Source organism: Syngnathus typhle, linkage group LG8 (assembly GCF_033458585.1).
Source record: "Syngnathus typhle isolate RoL2023-S1 ecotype Sweden linkage group LG8, RoL_Styp_1.0, whole genome shotgun sequence".
Taxonomy (NCBI): Eukaryota; Metazoa; Chordata; class Actinopteri; order Syngnathiformes; family Syngnathidae; genus Syngnathus; species Syngnathus typhle.
The window spans coordinates 14291819-14308925 of record NC_083745.1 but is presented as its reverse complement, the minus strand read 5'-3'; the positions used below and the strand labels follow the sequence as shown (position 1 = coordinate 14308925).

General features: G+C 43.3%; 1 protein-coding gene and 1 long non-coding RNA gene across 11 annotated transcripts in view; both read right to left on the bottom strand.

Annotated features, from left to right (window-relative positions):
* The window catches only part of LOC133158450 (pro-neuregulin-3, membrane-bound isoform), a 153463-nt gene that overhangs the window by 70318 nt on the left and 66038 nt on the right, over window positions 1–17107 (bottom strand). The window lies entirely within an intron of this gene.
* The window catches only part of LOC133158452 (uncharacterized), a 32794-nt gene continuing 26416 nt past the window's right edge, over window positions 10730–17107 (bottom strand). The window contains exon 2 of the long non-coding RNA XR_009715217.1: window positions 10730–11078. This is a non-coding gene — a long non-coding RNA (uncharacterized LOC133158452). The remainder of the gene's footprint in view (window positions 11079–17107) is intronic.

Genomic DNA, 17107 nt, shown 5'->3' with positions numbered 1-17107 from the left:
AGATTGTTTCAGAAGAAAATAGCATGCATTAGCATGATGTCACCAATCAGCCTCCATTTTGTCAGCGCACAATGAACTTGCGGCGAAGCTGCTGATAAAATATGAAAATCCTCCGAGTGTGAAGCGGTAATGAGAAGATGAAATGATTGAAGATGAAACTCGATCCATCATGCCCAACCATGTTAAGCGTTTATTTGTGTGAATGCTGAGAGAGTGAAACGCAAAGCACGGAAACGGCGCGTAATAGCGTCGCCATTATTCAAGCGAGTCAAACTCAATCAAAGGCTGACTTGCCCGCGACGGCTGGAATATTGTTTTTATGCCGCTGAAACGCTAATCACTTGTGAAATATGACAAATACTTGGGCTAAGTCAAAGGCAAACATAAGGCAGTCGGATCCCACAACCACTGACACAGTGAGCCTTCTTTATCGCGTGGAATAGGTTCACTATGTCACTCCGCGTTGGAATTTAATGTAAGACACCTGACGCAAAAGGGAATCATACATTGTATCTTAAAAAAACTGATGTGCAATCAAAACATGTAATTTTGTGTACTGAGCACCCATTAGCCTAATGCTAACATATAATATAAAATACCATCACCAGGTAACGGATATTGGCATAAATCCCAGTGACTTTAAACCTTCAAATGTTTTATAATACTGGACATAAATGATTCATTTATTTGTTTTACTACTTGTTTTGTAGTTTGAGGTGTCACAAAAGAAAGCAAAGGCAAGTAAAAAATAAGCTTTTTTTGTCTCCACTTACTTTAAAGCAAACCACGCTCCAACGTTTTTTAAAAAAAAAAGCTAAGAGTACATCTTGTCACTAAATGACAATGTGCTGAATCAAAATCTGTTGCAGCGGTTTTTGTGGGCTGGACTGGATGGGTGGAATTTCAATTACTTTTGTTGGGGAAAATTGGTTTGATATAGCAGTCACATAACAAATTCAACTCGCAAGACAAGACAGCATTAACGTTCGGTTTCTGGGTAATAACGGCTTCATGATTGGATTGCACTTATCTGACTGGAGGAAGTACAAGTACTGAGAATGACAATTAGTTTCCTGGAAGTACATATGGGTACCAGAGAAACGTCTGCCAGGACCACTTTACACCTCCAGGACCAATGTGGACTCCATTTGCATGAAGATTCATTGTCAATCAGTCGTCACTTGCGGCCTTGGCGGGGAGAGATCTCCATTTCTTCGCCCTCCTCCTCCCGTGGCGCATTCTTCTCCCCCCGGATTGACGAGAGTCGGTCGTCTGTCTTGATTATGGGCGCTGCTGATGTTTGTGTTCTCCAGCTCAACAAGTGAAACGTCACCTGTCAAAACCCGGCGTCTGATTCCTCCAGCGGGCAAATTCTGACAGGGATGTTTGTTGCGCTCTATTCTGTCCAGTGTGTTGACGTGGCTGCAGGATAAATGAGCCTCAAACTGTTGGCGTGTGGCTCTGTGTGTGTGTGCGCTTGAACCCCACATGTTGAATGATGTCACGGGGCTGACACTGACACTGGCAAGACCTGACTCAAGCCACCTCGGAACAGCAAGGCTAACACACCGCAACCGGGGGAATCCACAGTACAATCTGTTAGGGTTTGCAGAGTATCTTCATCGTATGATTATGTTGGAATGTAACCTGTAATAATTTAACTAGCTTGTCCTGTCTAGACAACAGTAGTTGACCAAAGTGCTAAGATCTTTTCAACTGATTGACTAGACGCAGAGGAAGCAATCAAAGTTGCTTTGTTTACAGAACGTTGTAAAAGGCCCCCTGCTATGCTTTGATCAGCAGGGGAGCGGCTTCACCCCATCCTGTGTGTTCCCACACCCCCACTTTCAACCCCACTCTGTTTCTCTCAATAAATATGCACCTGAAAAGGCCTGAGTCAGACCTCCATTCGACCATCGCTGTAAGCACAGCTATGAATGGACTCTCCGCCTGCAGGTGTTTAAAATGACTTGCTTGACTCCTGTGTGGTTCTTGCAGAATAAGTTAGAGTGAGCACCACCCTAACACGATCCAAGGGGACAAAACAACACACAACTTGCTCTGAAGTAGTTTAGCATCAATATATACCCAATAACCCGCCAGACGTGTCATACTCAGCAGAAATGGCAATTATGAAATTCAATCGACGGATGGGTTTTGCCAGTCCAATGGGGTTGTGACGAGTTCTGCTCAGACCAACTTCAGTGGATGGAAAATTATGTTGTGGGCCAGCTGTGGGTCTAATGTATTTGCCCCCGAGCCCATAAATGGGGGTCGGCTGTAATTCAAAGGATCACCACCAGGAGAGTGTGAGACGGCTTTTCTGTTCTGCGTGGGTTCAGACATCAACGCACATCAGAGCAAAAAGTATCCCAGCAAAAGCACGCAAATCTGTCCCCGATGGTCTGTAAGCAGTGCGGACATCACCGCAACGGGATTAGACACTTAAAAGCGCACCGAGAGAAGTGTTTGGACGACAGTAATAACGCAGCCGTCCGTGACCGGACAGCTATTTTGTACTTCCTTTAAAAAAGCTCCCCTAAGGTCCAAGAGCCATTTTGACACTTTTGTTCCACCATTCACCTTCTGCTGCTTGACGTCTTGAGACCACGAGGACTTATCGGTCCAGTAGTTTGCAAGGAATTGCACTGTGATGAGCCACAAAGCCTCCAGCTGCTCGCGTGCACGTCTGACGTATCCAGATTGTAGCCGCTCCAAGTCAAAGAATTATTTTTATGGTGGATCTAGCCATAAATCTTGTGTGCGTGCATGATATCATCCGATTGAAGCTCCGAGCGGTGCTGCTAAGATGCATGTTGTCGAGCCCTAACACATGCTACGTTCCGACTTAACTTTGACCCGGGCCATGAATATCCTCACGATAATAGTGTAGGGATACTGATTACCAATAACGGTGCCTATGGAATCCTGACATATCATGGAAAATACTCTTTTTGAATTGATTTTCTTGTGTATTTGGAGCCCTCAAGCGTGTAGAAAAGTGTAATACCCTCCAGGTGCTGCAGAGATACTTTTATGATCTGTTGGGGGGCTATTTTCTACTCTGTTAAGTTTTCTCCATTTTCTATTACGTATTACGTGTTCTATTACATCACATCTGTTGGGGTGCGACAAACCAAACAAGGTAATGGGTGTTGACAAATGGTTTTGCAAATCCACCAGCTTCATTACTCAGAGAGATCTTTGTATTAGTAGTTGATGGTTCAGTTCCTTCAATCTATGGAAACAACGGACACAGTAAAGGGGGGTAAGCTTTGTGCTCTATGTTTTGACTTCTTATGGGTGTATTTTGAGTACCATTTTTTCCATGTATAATGCGCAAAATTTAACTAATTTATTGTCCTAAAATCTGGGGTGCGCATTATACATGTGTACAATTGTTTTTTTTTTTTTTTTTGAAGAAAATCATGGTACAACAATTTTTGAAGAAAATCTTGTCACAGATGGAGTGTGGAAAGGAGTGGGGCGACCAAGTGCAGCTTGGACCAGGGTTTATTGGAGGAACTCAAAACACAGACTTGGTAAACTAATTGTGATAAATAACTGGAACATCACTCAAATATTGGTGATCCCGTTGAGAGCCGTCCAAAGTCATCTCGGTCTACTGGCCCTCGTTCCTTGGTCATAGGTGACTCCTTTACCCGAAATATCACGCTTAAAAATCCAGCCATGGTAATGTGTATTTTTGGGGGCAGACCACCCGACATAGAAGCTAACCTTGGGGAGCTGACTCGCAATAGGCCTGGTCAACAGCGTAGTTCCAACAACACTAGGACAACACTACTACTCGGACATAGTGATACACGTCGGCGCCAATGATGTTAGCATGAGGCAATCAGAGATCACAAAGAAAAACATAGCGAGGACTTGTGATCTCGCCAGAAAGATGAGTCGGCATCGAGTATTTGTCTCTGGCCCCCTGCCTGGGAGAGGCACTGATGAGAGGTTTAGTAGATTAGTCTCCCTTAATCGATGGATGACTGGGTTCTGTAAAAAGCAGGGACTGTATTTTATAGATAACTGGTCCTCCTTCTGGGGCCGCCCCGACCTGCTGAGGAAGGACAGCCTTCATCCTAACCGTGAAGGTGCCTGTTTGAGCCACTCATGACAGGTCACTTTAGAGCAGGCCGGGGCACAGGTGACTAGACCACCTGTTAGGATGGGTTAGGAGTCTGTCAAGTTAAAGTTAACTAGCGCTAGGCTAGACTTTCAGCATGCACATAGCTCCTTGTGTAGACTAGAGCGTGGCAGTTTGAATAGTGCTACAGTACACATGAACACATTTCTACTGACGTAGTAGACAAATCCATTCACTCCACCCCGACCGGTATTGCTGATGAAACGGTGCCTGTTTCAGATAATATTACATGTGTACCAAATATTTACTATCAAATTCCTACGGTCGTATCGTACCACCGAGCTAATAAACATTTGAGAGGTTGATGTTAGGCCTAGAAAACACAATCTTACTCGCATTTCGTTTAAAAATCCTTCGATAGATACGAACCCTGATCGACCGATTACATTTAAACTCGGTTTTATGAATATTAGATCGCTTCATACGAAAGCAGTTCTCGTTAATGACCTCATCACGGAACATACCGTTTTTTTCCATGTATAATGCGCAAAATGTAACTAATTTATTGTCCTAAAATCTAGGGTGCGCATTATACATGGGTACAATTTATTTATTTATTTTTATTTTATTTATTTTTTTGAAGAAAATCATGGTACAACAATTTTTGAAGAAAATCTTGTCACGGATGGAGTGTGGAAAGGAGCGGGGCGACCAAGTGCAGCTTGGACCAGGGTTTATTGGAGGAACTCAAATAAACGAAAGGTCTCGGTCTACTGATGAGGGTGTCGCCCTCATCTCAAATTCCGATTTTAGATTTAGGCTTCGTTCGATTAACGTATTTAAAACATTTGAAGTTCTCACTATCCAATCCACCGCTTTACCGTCATTTTATCTTGCTGTTATTTACCGTCCACCCGGGGTTTACTCTGGCTTCCTGCATGAATTTTCAGAATTCGTGGTCGATCTAGTGACAAATGCAAATAATAGAATAATCATGGGCAATTTCAATATCCACATGAATTTACCGTCAGAGCCACTTACTTCGGCGTTTCAGACTTTAACTGATATGTATGGTCTTACGCAAGCCATACAGGCAGCAACGCATAAGAATGGAAGTACTTTAGGTCTGGTATTATCCCAAGGACTGGCAACCTCAAATATAATAGAACTGCCATACACGACTGTTTTCTCTGATCATTACTTAATAAAATTTGAAATTTTAGTTCTTTGTCAAAGACAAGAGAGCCATCCGAATTATAGCAGCCGTAATATTAACTCCATGACTGCAACTTATCTGAGTTACTGCCATATTTCCTGCATATATCGGTTCTATTGATAATCTAACAAACGAATTCAATGTGACGTTGTTAAACGTCTACGTCTGAAAACTCGCCGTAGATTGCCTACTCCGTGGTTCACAGATGAAACGCGTAGCTTAAGCAATTACCGTTTTTTTCCGTGTATAGTGCGCAAAATTTAACGAATTTATTGTCCTAAAATCTGGGGTGCGCATTATACATGGGTACAAAATATTTTACATTTATTTTTTTTTATTTTTTTTATCTTTTATTTTATTTTTTTTTAGAAAACAAAACCAACAACAGGACTGACCGACAAAGTCGTGGAACAAAAAGACAGGGTGACATTACCAAAGACAGGAACAGAAAGCAAACAGACATCATGACAGTAACACATGCAATGATCCGACGGTGAGCGAGGGGCAGACAGGACTTAAATACAAAACACGTTACATCGATTGAGGTGACACAGGAAGAGAGGGGCGACGCGAACAGAAACTATGGCAACTTAGACACATAGCAAAACTGGGGACGAGACGTGACAAATGTCCCTCGAAATGAAACTTGAAATCACCAAGTTTTGGTTTCCAAGGGTGTTTTTATTCCTCTTCAACGTCTCTCCCATACAGAGTCGCCTTTTTCACGGCCGCATGCCTCTTTCCCGTGCGCGCACGGAGCGCAGTGGTGCGTTTATGGGCAGACGGAGAAATCAACGCCAACAAAAAAATTTACATCCAGCCTAGTTAAGACCATACCAAAGACTATAAAAATGGGACCCATTGCCTCCCTGCGTGTGTGACGATCATTGGGACTTAAAGAAAAAAAAAAAATTCATAAAAATTGGGTGCGTATTATACATGGGTACAGGCTTTTTTCCAGCATCAGCATGCCATTTTTAGGGTGCGTATTATACATGGAGGCGCACTATACACGGAAAAAAACGGTATGTAGAAAGCATGAGCGCAAATAGCGTTTAACCAAACTTGAGGTTTTCCATCAGGCATGGCGTGACAGCCTTCTCAAATATAAAGATGCGCTTATAACTCGTTAATTTTTCGCAAGTCATTAATCTCAATAAAAACAATCCTAAATACTAGGGGTGTAAATCGCGGGTTTTGTCACGATACGATATAATATCGATACAAAGAACTACGATACAATATTTGCCGATATCTTAAAGCCTGCTGCGATTCATTCACGATATATCGCGATATAGTGCTCTACGATCGATATTTTTTTTTTTAATAAAAAATATAGAACAATAACCTGATTTATAACAATTCATACGCAAAATCAACAAGGTACTGCAAACTCTTTATTTAGGAAATTACAAGAGCATTGTAGTATACAAAGTGCTTATTTTAACACTGAACTTTGATGTCGTGTTTTTTCTTTAAATGTGCGGCGAGATTTGTGCTCCCTGAATATTTGATCACCGCATGGCAGGATTTACAAACTGCACGTGTCTTGTCCGTTGAGCCATCTTTTCTTTGGAATCCAAAGTGCTTCCAAACGAATGACTTGAAGCCTAAAGGGGAGCAAATTTCCTCTTCTTTTTGGACACTAGCCATAGCACCGGCCCAGGAGCCGCGTACTAGTTGTCGACTCCCCTTTCACGTGCCTGCTCTGCTCACAACACAACAACGCCGCGGCGCGCACTGCTCCCGGAAAGAGGAAGCAAGCAACAATGAACTGGATTTCAAAATAAAGTCGCGTCTAATGTCCGAGGTCAAACACTGCGATATAAATCGATGTTTACGTTTAGCATCGATGCCAATAAATCGTAGAGCATTATATCGATTAATCGATGTGTATCGATGTATTGTTACATCCCTACTAAATACCTATTTGAGACAGTGGCAAAGCTACGTCAGCCGACCCCCGATAGCTCCTTCCACTCAGCTGACGAGTTCATGAAATGTTTCGCTCGAAAGATTGAATCCATTAGGGATGAGATCAAGATGACCATTCCAATCGCTCAGTTGAGACCGCCGATTACCGGCGCTGACGGTCATGCAATAACCCTCTCAAATTTTAAAAGCGTGTCCCTTGAAATGCTTACACATTTTGTTAGTGCGGCTAAACAAACAACATGTTTACTCTACCCGCTTCCAGCCTACTATTTAAAGAATTATTTCAAATTTTAGGACCGTCCGTCTTAAATATAATTAATCTGTCTGTCTTCTCTGGGATAGTGCCAACAGCCTTTAAAACTGCTATCATCAAACTGCTACTTAAGCCAGTGGTCCCCAACCACCGGGCCGCGGACCGGTACCGGTCCGTGGGTCACTTGGTACCGGGCCGCCAAGCCGCACAGAAAAAAAAAAATTATCGACGATCAATTAATTCAGGTCAAGACACTCGTCCCGGTCACGTGACATGTTTCCCCAGTCGAGCCCGCAAAGCTAATATGTGGCGACAGGCTAACTAACCAGGCAATGAAGCATTCAAAACTGCTTCAACACATGGAGACCAAGCAACCTGCAATAAAAGACAAACCTTAATCACTTCGGGTGTCATTGTCTCCGATTACGTCTAGATGGGACCGGCTCGTTTCTGAGAAACAAACTCAGTGCTCCCACTAATTCAACGTAATGGTGAGTTTTATTTTTGTCATTTGTACTTGTTTTTATGTCAGTCGTATCATTTTATTTCATCGTATTTCTATATTTATTATAAATGTATTATTTATTTATTTATATAAATGTATTATTTATTTATATAAATGCCGGTCCGCAAAAATATTTCTGACATGTAACCGGTTTTCAATGTTACGCGGATGACACCCAATTATAGTATATGCCGTTATCGATGACTGTTCCGCGGGACTGTTGTAATCTTGAGGCGTGCCTTGCAGAGATCAAGCAATGGATGTTCTTCCTTCGTCTTAACCCAGATAAAACTAAGATGTTGATGTCCAGCTCATTATCAACACTTATGTAAGGAAACCACTATAACTATAGATAACCGTACTATCACGATACTGTAACTAATCTCGGGGTAATATTTGACCAAACGCTCTCCTTTCAAAAGCACATTAAGAATATAACCAGAACTGCATTTTCTCACCTTTGTAATATTGCTAAGATTCGTCCAATCCTCTCACCTAGTGATGCGGAAACTATTATACATGCGTTTATCACGTCGCGCCTGGACTACTGTAACGCATTATTCTCTGGTCTTCCTAAGCCCAGCATCAAAAGTCTACAGTTAGTACAAAATGCTGCTGCAAGGCTGCTCTCATGGACAAGAAAATTTGATCACATTATCCCAATATTAGCCAATTTACATTGGCTCCCGGTTCATTTAAGATTTGACTTCAAGGTTCTTCTATTAACCTATAAATCATTGCATGGCCGAGCACCTTCATATCTCGTCGACCTAGTTGTTCCTTATGTTTCGTCTCGTAACCTTAGTTCGCAAATCGCTAGTCTTTTAGTGACACCGAGGGCCAAGAAAATGTCTGCAGGGTCTAGAGCATTTTCCATTCGGGCTCCAGAGCTTTGGAATGCCCTAACAATGGATATTAGGACTGCTACCTCAGTAGAAACATTTAAGACACGTTTAAAGACACATTTCTATGATATGGCCTTTAATTAACCTGTAGTGGCCGTTTCGGCTGGAGTTTGTTTTCGCTCCCTCTACCTCCCCCCCTCCCCCCACTCCTCCCCGGCTGGGGACGTGGTTAGGTGACACCCAAGCTGACAGCGGCTATCTGGATTCTCGTGGACCAATTCAGGATGAGGGAACTGCAGCGGATTACCCTCCTCGAAGACACAGCCAGGACAATCGAGGGCACCTCCGGCAGCTCTTCGCTTTGATTTGGGCATCCACTTTTTCATTGAGTTTCATATTACGTATTTTATGTGCCCTCTCTGCATCCATTGCAGCCTGGTGATCCTGAAAGGGGGTTCCTTCCATCTGTGGTCCCTTCTCAAGGTTTCTCATTTTTCCCCTGGTAGGTTTTTTTTGAGTTTTTCCTTGCCCTTTTGGGAGCTTGAGATCAGGGGATGCTTTGAGAATAATTGTCAATTGTTTGTCTATGTGAAGCCCTTTGAGACTGCTTGTGATTTAGGGCTATACAAATAAACTTGACTTGACTTGATAAACTTGACTTCGTTCCATTTCACTCCATTCCAGGTTTCTTTGTAATGGTTTGCAAATAAGTCACGCCCTTCTCCTCATATCTAGCCACCTTGCTAATTGTGTGTGTGTGTGTGCATGAGGAGGAAGTAGGCTGGTGCTTGCCAGCGAGTGGAGACAATTCCGAAACAAAAATGCATCTTTACGGAAGAATTAAAAAAAAAATTGCCTGCTTTCGCCAGGGTCGTATTGCATATGAAGCTGAGTGCCTAACGTGTAAGGCAGGCATCCCCCCCACCCCGCTTCCTCCGCCCCAAAAAATAAGAATCATCTCTCAGCCCCCCCCCCCCCCCGCCCAGGTCTCCTCGAAACGTCCTCGAAAATATGAGAAGGTGTCCTCTTTTTCAGTAACCCAAATCTGGTCACCCTAAATAAACCAAAATGTTATGTTTGCAGCGGAAGTAAACGCTACCTCGGCTAAAAAACAACAAATATGTCGATCGGAAACGGTGGCGCCCTTTTTGCGGCCTGGAGGGTGTGAAGTATCTCGTTTGCATTTATAGACACCGCACCAAAACGGCTTGCTCTGAGCCGCACCTCAGAACAAGTAGAAAAGAGGGACCTGTGATGGTATTAAAATGAGGATTGCTGTTCCACTTTATATAGACCACAACTGAATGTGTAAAACGTAAAACAGTAGAATTTATTACCATGATACGTGGGGTTTAAAGTATCAGTACTCACAGCAACTGTCACGAATCGTCCCCGGTCACGTCTGTGATGTCATAGTTTTGTCCGTGTGTCTGTGTGCTCGCCCCTCCCCTCCTGTGTGCCCATGATCAGTGCGGTCATTCTCACCTGCCTCTTGTTACCTGTCGTGTATTTAAGTCCTGTTTGTGTGTCACTCCCTGTCGGAGCATTGATGTTGGTTGTTACTGTCATGAGGTTTTGTTTGTTGCTGTCATGGTAATCTCACCCTGTCTTTTTGTTTGACGTCTTTGTCGGTCAGTCCTGTTGTTGGTTTGTTAGAAAGTCATGTCAGTTTGCCGAGTTTTCTGAGTTTCCCTTCAATAAACCCTGGTCCAAGCTGCACTTGGTCGCCCTGCTCCATTTCCACCCCGTATTCGTGACAGCAACAGCCAATACCAGGTTTGGCCACCCATTTTGTGGACGTTTTACGATCAGGAGCCAGAAATTTTAAAGGAGAATTATAGATAAATGCAATTAAAAAAGAAAAAAAACCTTAACATTTGTGTCTGCCTTTTATACTTTTATTTCAGTAGAGCCATCATACTACTTGTTTTTCTTAAGTACAGCGTGTGAGTACTTTCTCCACCTCTACTTAAAGCCAAGCTGTGACGGGATGCCATTTACGGTAACGCTGCCACCTGGACTCATCTTGTCTGGTCTCATTCCGTCTCTCTGAGTACAAAAACAACTCTTAGCCATGCATCTCGGCGTAAAAAAAGCTGCAAATCAAGGATTAGTCGCTTAGCTCAGTGGCTGGAGGTGCGATCAAAACGCTAAAGTTGCGTCTTCGCACAGACGTCAGACAAATTAGGTCGCTCCGATTCAGCGTCCCCCGAGCCTCTTTAGCTCTGGATCGGTAAAGCGAAAATGTCAGCTGTGCAATCGGAACCTTCTCACCCGAGACTTCCCGCAAAAATCGGGCCCATCCTTATTGAAACATACTGTAGATGGACCCGTAGCAGTCGTCCCCATAACGGTTCTATCATATTCATAGAGGAATCAACAAGGCAACAACTTACCTGTTGGCGGTCAAGTAGTCCAGGCAGTCGCGGTCCAGCGGAGCGCACAAGAAAGAGAAGAGAAGAGAAAAGGGGAGATGACTGGTCAGTCAAACATCTGGAAGTAAATAACTTCACATTTGAGCAATCGGGCATTAAATGGCACAGGAGCACAACATCAACATAACAAAACATCTGTGTGCAAAACATTGAGACTGGTGTGTGTGTGTGTGGGGGGTGGGGGTGGGGGGTGTTCGCAGCCTCCCTCACTCCAACGCCTCATTGCCTCAACATGTGCGGGAGGAGCTGTCAGAAAATATTGCTTCATAGACGTGCTGACGGGATGCATACAAAGCAGCCGCAGCAGCAGTGTGACATGCATCCAATTGAGCAGTCATTCATTCATACAGTCATTTGGTCATTATGCATGCAGCCCAGGCAGCTGCAATCACCTTAACATTCCGCACACACTCACACTACATTTGCCCTTCCAACATATTTGACGGCTCACATCCTCATTTCCCAAATGTGCATGTTGTATTTCGATCTTTTTTATTTACAATTTCCAGCTACCACTAAAGCGCTCATGGATATTTCATGGAGAGCAAATTAGAACATCTGCAATATTCTATATTAAAAATATCAACTGAAGTGGGAGAAAATGAGCCGTGTCAAAGTTGTCACACAATTGTCCCGTGTGCCTTAAGCGCGTCATTCATTTCAGAAAAGGGGATGATGGACTACATCAAGGACGCGAAACGTAAACCTCTTTGAAGCGCTCAAGCGCAGAACGTTCCAAATGTGCTCTGGTAGCTAACAGCTAAGTTAACTCTGGCCACAGGGCCAACAAGCACTTCTCTGCTACTCAATCATACTTGAACAAAAAAAATAAATGCTCCGGGAAAGCAACGTCACCGTATGGCTCACCCACTCAGGAATAAAATGCTCAGTAAACTTTACGGTATACAGATTTAAATGTTGTTGTTTCATGTGAGAAAGTTCAAAAAGGAAGAAAAAACGGACCAAAATCATTTTCATTGTTGACTTTGACTATCCTTATCATCAATTTATCAAATGATCATTAAAATTGCCAATAGAAATCCAATACAGCATATGTGTCAAACTCAAGGCCCGCGGGCCAGATATGGCCCACCACATCATTTTCTGTGGCCTGTATCAGGGAAGGAATGGAGCTGGGTGACCAAATACAGCTTGGACCAGGGTTTATCAAAGAACTCAACAGACAGACTAGAGCGGGTGGCCAACCCGCGGCTCGCGAGCCGCATGCGGCTCTTTGGCTGGTTTCATGCGGCTCTTTTACATTTATATAATTCATTTGTGTTTATTTTTCCTGCGTATTTGCTTCGCTTGAGTTCAATATGGTATTTTGGTCAAACGCGCATGCGCGTGATGTGAAATCAAGCAAAGGAGGAGGGACAAACCCATTTGAGGAGTGTCAATTTCGCTCTCAAAATGGCAAGGAAAAAATGCACAGCTAAACGAATATATGACAATGAACACAGGGAAGAGCGATTGGTTTTGCTGGCTTTATAATGAATAGGTCCAGAAAAGCTGACAAGACGCTAAGCCAGGGGTGGCCTACCCGGCCAAAATGGCAAGGAAAAAATGCACAGCTAAACGAATATATGACGATGAACACAGGACGTTTTTAACAGAGTTAAAGTTGTTTTTTGTTGAACGCAATGGCAAGCCATTCTGCCTGATATGTCGGACGTCATTAGCGCATTTAAAAGCTTCAAATGTTCAGCGCCACTTCAGCTCACTTCATGCCAATATCGATAAGGACTTTGCAAAAGGGACTGAATTTCGCAAGCACAAGTTTGAACACTTTGAAAAGTCAGGCAGAAAAATAGGTACAGTTTTTCCAAAAAATTACGAAGCACTCAGAGACTGTCACGCTTGCATTGTTTCAACTGGCTTGGAACATTGCACAGCAATACAATGAAGTGGAGTTCGTTAAAAAATGCCTCAGTGACGTTATTGAAATCTTGTCTCCTGAAAACGACAAACGAAAATGAATGGTCTGTCCCGCCACACATAGTAAGTGAAAAAACTTATGTTTTTGTTTGTGGAATTTATTGAACTGAGAGTTTGTCTGTGTGAGACAATGCACACAATGTTCATTGTTGAAAATGTGGTCTTTGGTCTGTGGTTTTAGTACTGTAGGAGTCAATTTGTCATTATCATGTTGGTGCGTGACATACCGTTTTTTTCCGTGTATAATGCGCAAAATTTAACTAATTTATTGTCCTAAAATCTGGGGTGTGCATTATACATGGGTACAATTTTTTATTATTATTTTTTTTTTTAAGAAAATCATGGTACAACAAAACCAACAACAGGACTGACCGACAAAGACGTGGAAAAAAAGACAGGGTGACATTACCAAAGACAGGAACAGAAACCAAACAGACATCATGACAGTAACACATGCAATGATCCGACGGTGAGCGAGGGGCAGACAGGACTTAAATACAAAACACGTTACATTGATTGAGGTGACACAGGAAGGGAGGGGCGACGAAACTATGGCAACCTAGACATATAGCAAAACTGGGGACGAGACATGACAAATCTCCCTCGAAATAAAACTTGAAATCACCTTTCTTCTTGTTTGTTGTCAATCGCGCATCGCATTCAGCCATTCTGCCCAACACACTTAGTCAGTAAAATTCATAATTGACGACACATCGTTTGATGCGATGGTGCAATCCTTGATGGTGTGTTATTGTCAAATACCGTTTTTTTCCGTGTATAGTGCGCAAAATGTAACGAATTTATTGTCCTAAAATCTGGGGTGCGCATTATACATGGGTACAAATTTTTTTTAATTTTCTTTTTTTTTTTTATTTTCTTTTTTTTTTTTTTTTAGAAAACAAAACCAACAGGACTGACCGACAAAGTCGTGGAACAAAAAGACAGGGGGACATTACCAAAGACAGGAACAGAAAGCAAACAGACATCATGACAGTAACACATGCAATGATCCGACGGTGAGCGAGGGGCAGACAGGACTTAAATACAAAACACGTTATATCGATTGAGGTGACACAGGAAGAGAGGAGCGACGCGAACAGAAACTATGGCAACCTAGACACATAGCAAAACTGGGGACGAGACGTGACAAATGTCCCTCGAAATGAAACTTGAAATCACCAATTTTTGGTTTCCAAGGGTGTTTTTATTCCTCTTCAACGTCTCTCCCATACAGAGCCGCCTTTTTCACGTCCGCACGCCTCTTTCCCGTGCGCGCACGGAGCGCGGTGGTGCGTTTATGAGCAGTCGGAGAAATCAACGCCAACAAAAAAAATTACATCCAGCCTAGTTAAGACCATACCAAAGACTATAAAAATGGGACCCATTGCCTCCCTGCGTGTGTGACGATCATTGGGACTTAAAGAAAAAAAAAATCATAAAAATTGGGTGCGTATTATACATGGGTACAGGCTTTTTTCCAGCATCAGCATGCCATTTTTAGGGTGCGTATTATACATGGGGGCGCATTATACACGGAAAAAAACGGTAATAATGTCTCACAATAAATTTGGCTGAGCAGAGGGGTGTGTGTGTGTGTGTGTGTGCGTGTGTGTGTGCGTGTGTGTGTGTGCGTGTGCGTGCGCGTGTTTGTGTGTGTGTGTGGGAGGGTGTTCATGTGTATGATGTGGCTCATTGCGATGACACAGTAAAAAATGTGGCTCTTAGTCTCTGACTGGTTGGCCACCCCTGGACTAGAGACAAGACTAAAACAGAACGACAAAACAAGACTGGAACAGAACAGACTGCAGACTAGAAACAAGGAGATGATAGACAAGAGACGAGAACAATCCGACAGGGGTGTGACACGCAGACAGAACTTATATATGTGACAGGTAACGAGAGGCAGATGACTCTGATTAGTACATAGATTCAAGATTCAAGATACATATGTAGATTGGGAGTAGACACAGGAAGGGAGGGGCGAGCACACAGACACTGACAGCCCGCGGAGAAAAAATTGTGCATCAACTAAATGTGTCAATACTAAAATTGCAAATTGTCTTCACTTTTAAAAAAAAGTACAGTGGAGCCTCGGTTTTCGACCGCAATCCGTTCCAGAAGGCTTCGAGAAGTGAATCGTTCGAATTCCGATTCATGTTTTCCCATTACAAAAAATGGCAAAAACTTCGTTCCAAACAAAAAAAAAAACCCGCCTTTTTAAAGCAATTTTTCATTTGCGCATTTTTGTCCGATCGCGCAACTGCAGCGCACGCCAAACGTATCCCGTCGCCGACCGCGCAACTGCAACGCTTTGGTCGCATTATTGTGAGTTGTCGCTGAAATTTGGAAAATATTTTTAAAGTTCTGATGTACTTTCCAAAATTTAAGTGGACATCAGTGCGCAGGGAGCTTCATTTTGTCCGATCGCGCAACTGCAGCGCACCGCCGATCGGAACCGTAGCGCGCCGCCGACCGCGCAACTGCACCGCGCTGGTCGCATTATTGTGACAGAGCGGTCGCTAAAATTTTGAAAATATTTTTAAAGTCCTAATTGACTTTCCAAAATTTAAGTGGACCTAAGTGCGCAAGGAGCTTAGTTTGGTCCGATCGCGTAACCGCAGCGTGCCGGGCGCTCACTGTCGCATTGCTTTAGGCGCGTCTTTGTGTTTTAGGATGGTTTTACTGCTCCCACTTGCTTCCTTTGGAGGCATGATTAGAGTTGATGCAATCCTCAGAGTAACGAGAACGTAGTAACGAACGGAGTCAGTTGGCATGCGTGTCCTCTCGGCTCATTTCGCGAGGTTCGACAACCAAATTTTGTCCGACATCCGAAGCAAAAATATCTTGAATTTTTTGTTCGAATGCTGATTTGTTCGAGAACCGGGATGTTCGAAAACCGAGGCTCCACTGCATTGCTCAATTTTTATTACCATGCATCTTTTTAAAATATCTGAAAAGTTTTTACTTGTCTCTGATTTCCAAACTTGTTATTCATCAGTCTGTTGTGTTGCCTATTGTATATCACTCATGGCGTTGACAGTCATAATGGCCCTCCGAAGGAAACTATGGGCCCGCGACAAAAATGAGTTTGACACCTCTGCAATACAGGTTGTTAGCTTCCATGCTATCCACAAAAAAGCAACAGTTCAACTGACAGTGGAAAACACAGACTCACGCACGCACACACACGCACGCACGCACGCACACACGCACGCACACACGCACGCACACACACACACACACACACACACACACACACACACACACACACGAGATGATTAGATTTTATGAGTATTTTGTCGTCTTTGTTGATTTGGGTTCATATTTCTGCTGGGAATGAGTGCGACTTGCTGCACTTGTGAAAGGCGTTAATTGGATTTTCATGGCGCTGCATTAATATGCATGCAACGACGTGGTCTGGCGATACGAGATGCTTGTTTCTGATGCAAGCCTCTGTTCCTTTTGACTGTGCTACCGCACAGAATGGCAGAAGAGGTTGCTCAAGTGCGGTAGGATGCCATCACGCGTTAGAAATATAAAAGTCGACAGAAAGTGTGTGGCAATCATGCCCCTCCTTTCAAAATCTGAGAGGGGAAAGTGTGCACTAAGAGGAGGTTTATAGTTTCTGTCCTCCTCCTCCTCCATCTGCCCAGGCTGCTGTTGCTTCTTCTTCCTCTCTTTTGTCTTCTTGCTGCAGCCGTGTCATTACCACTGATGTGCCGTAATAGCTACTTTTGTCTACCGTGACGACTTTTACAGAAATATCAAACCACTCAGACTCACACTTTACGTGTATAGATCCACAAGACCGAAATGAGAAAAAATATCGATTGGCGTGTGTCGCTTTCTTTTGAAACGGGACCAACTTTGATGAGGGGGGA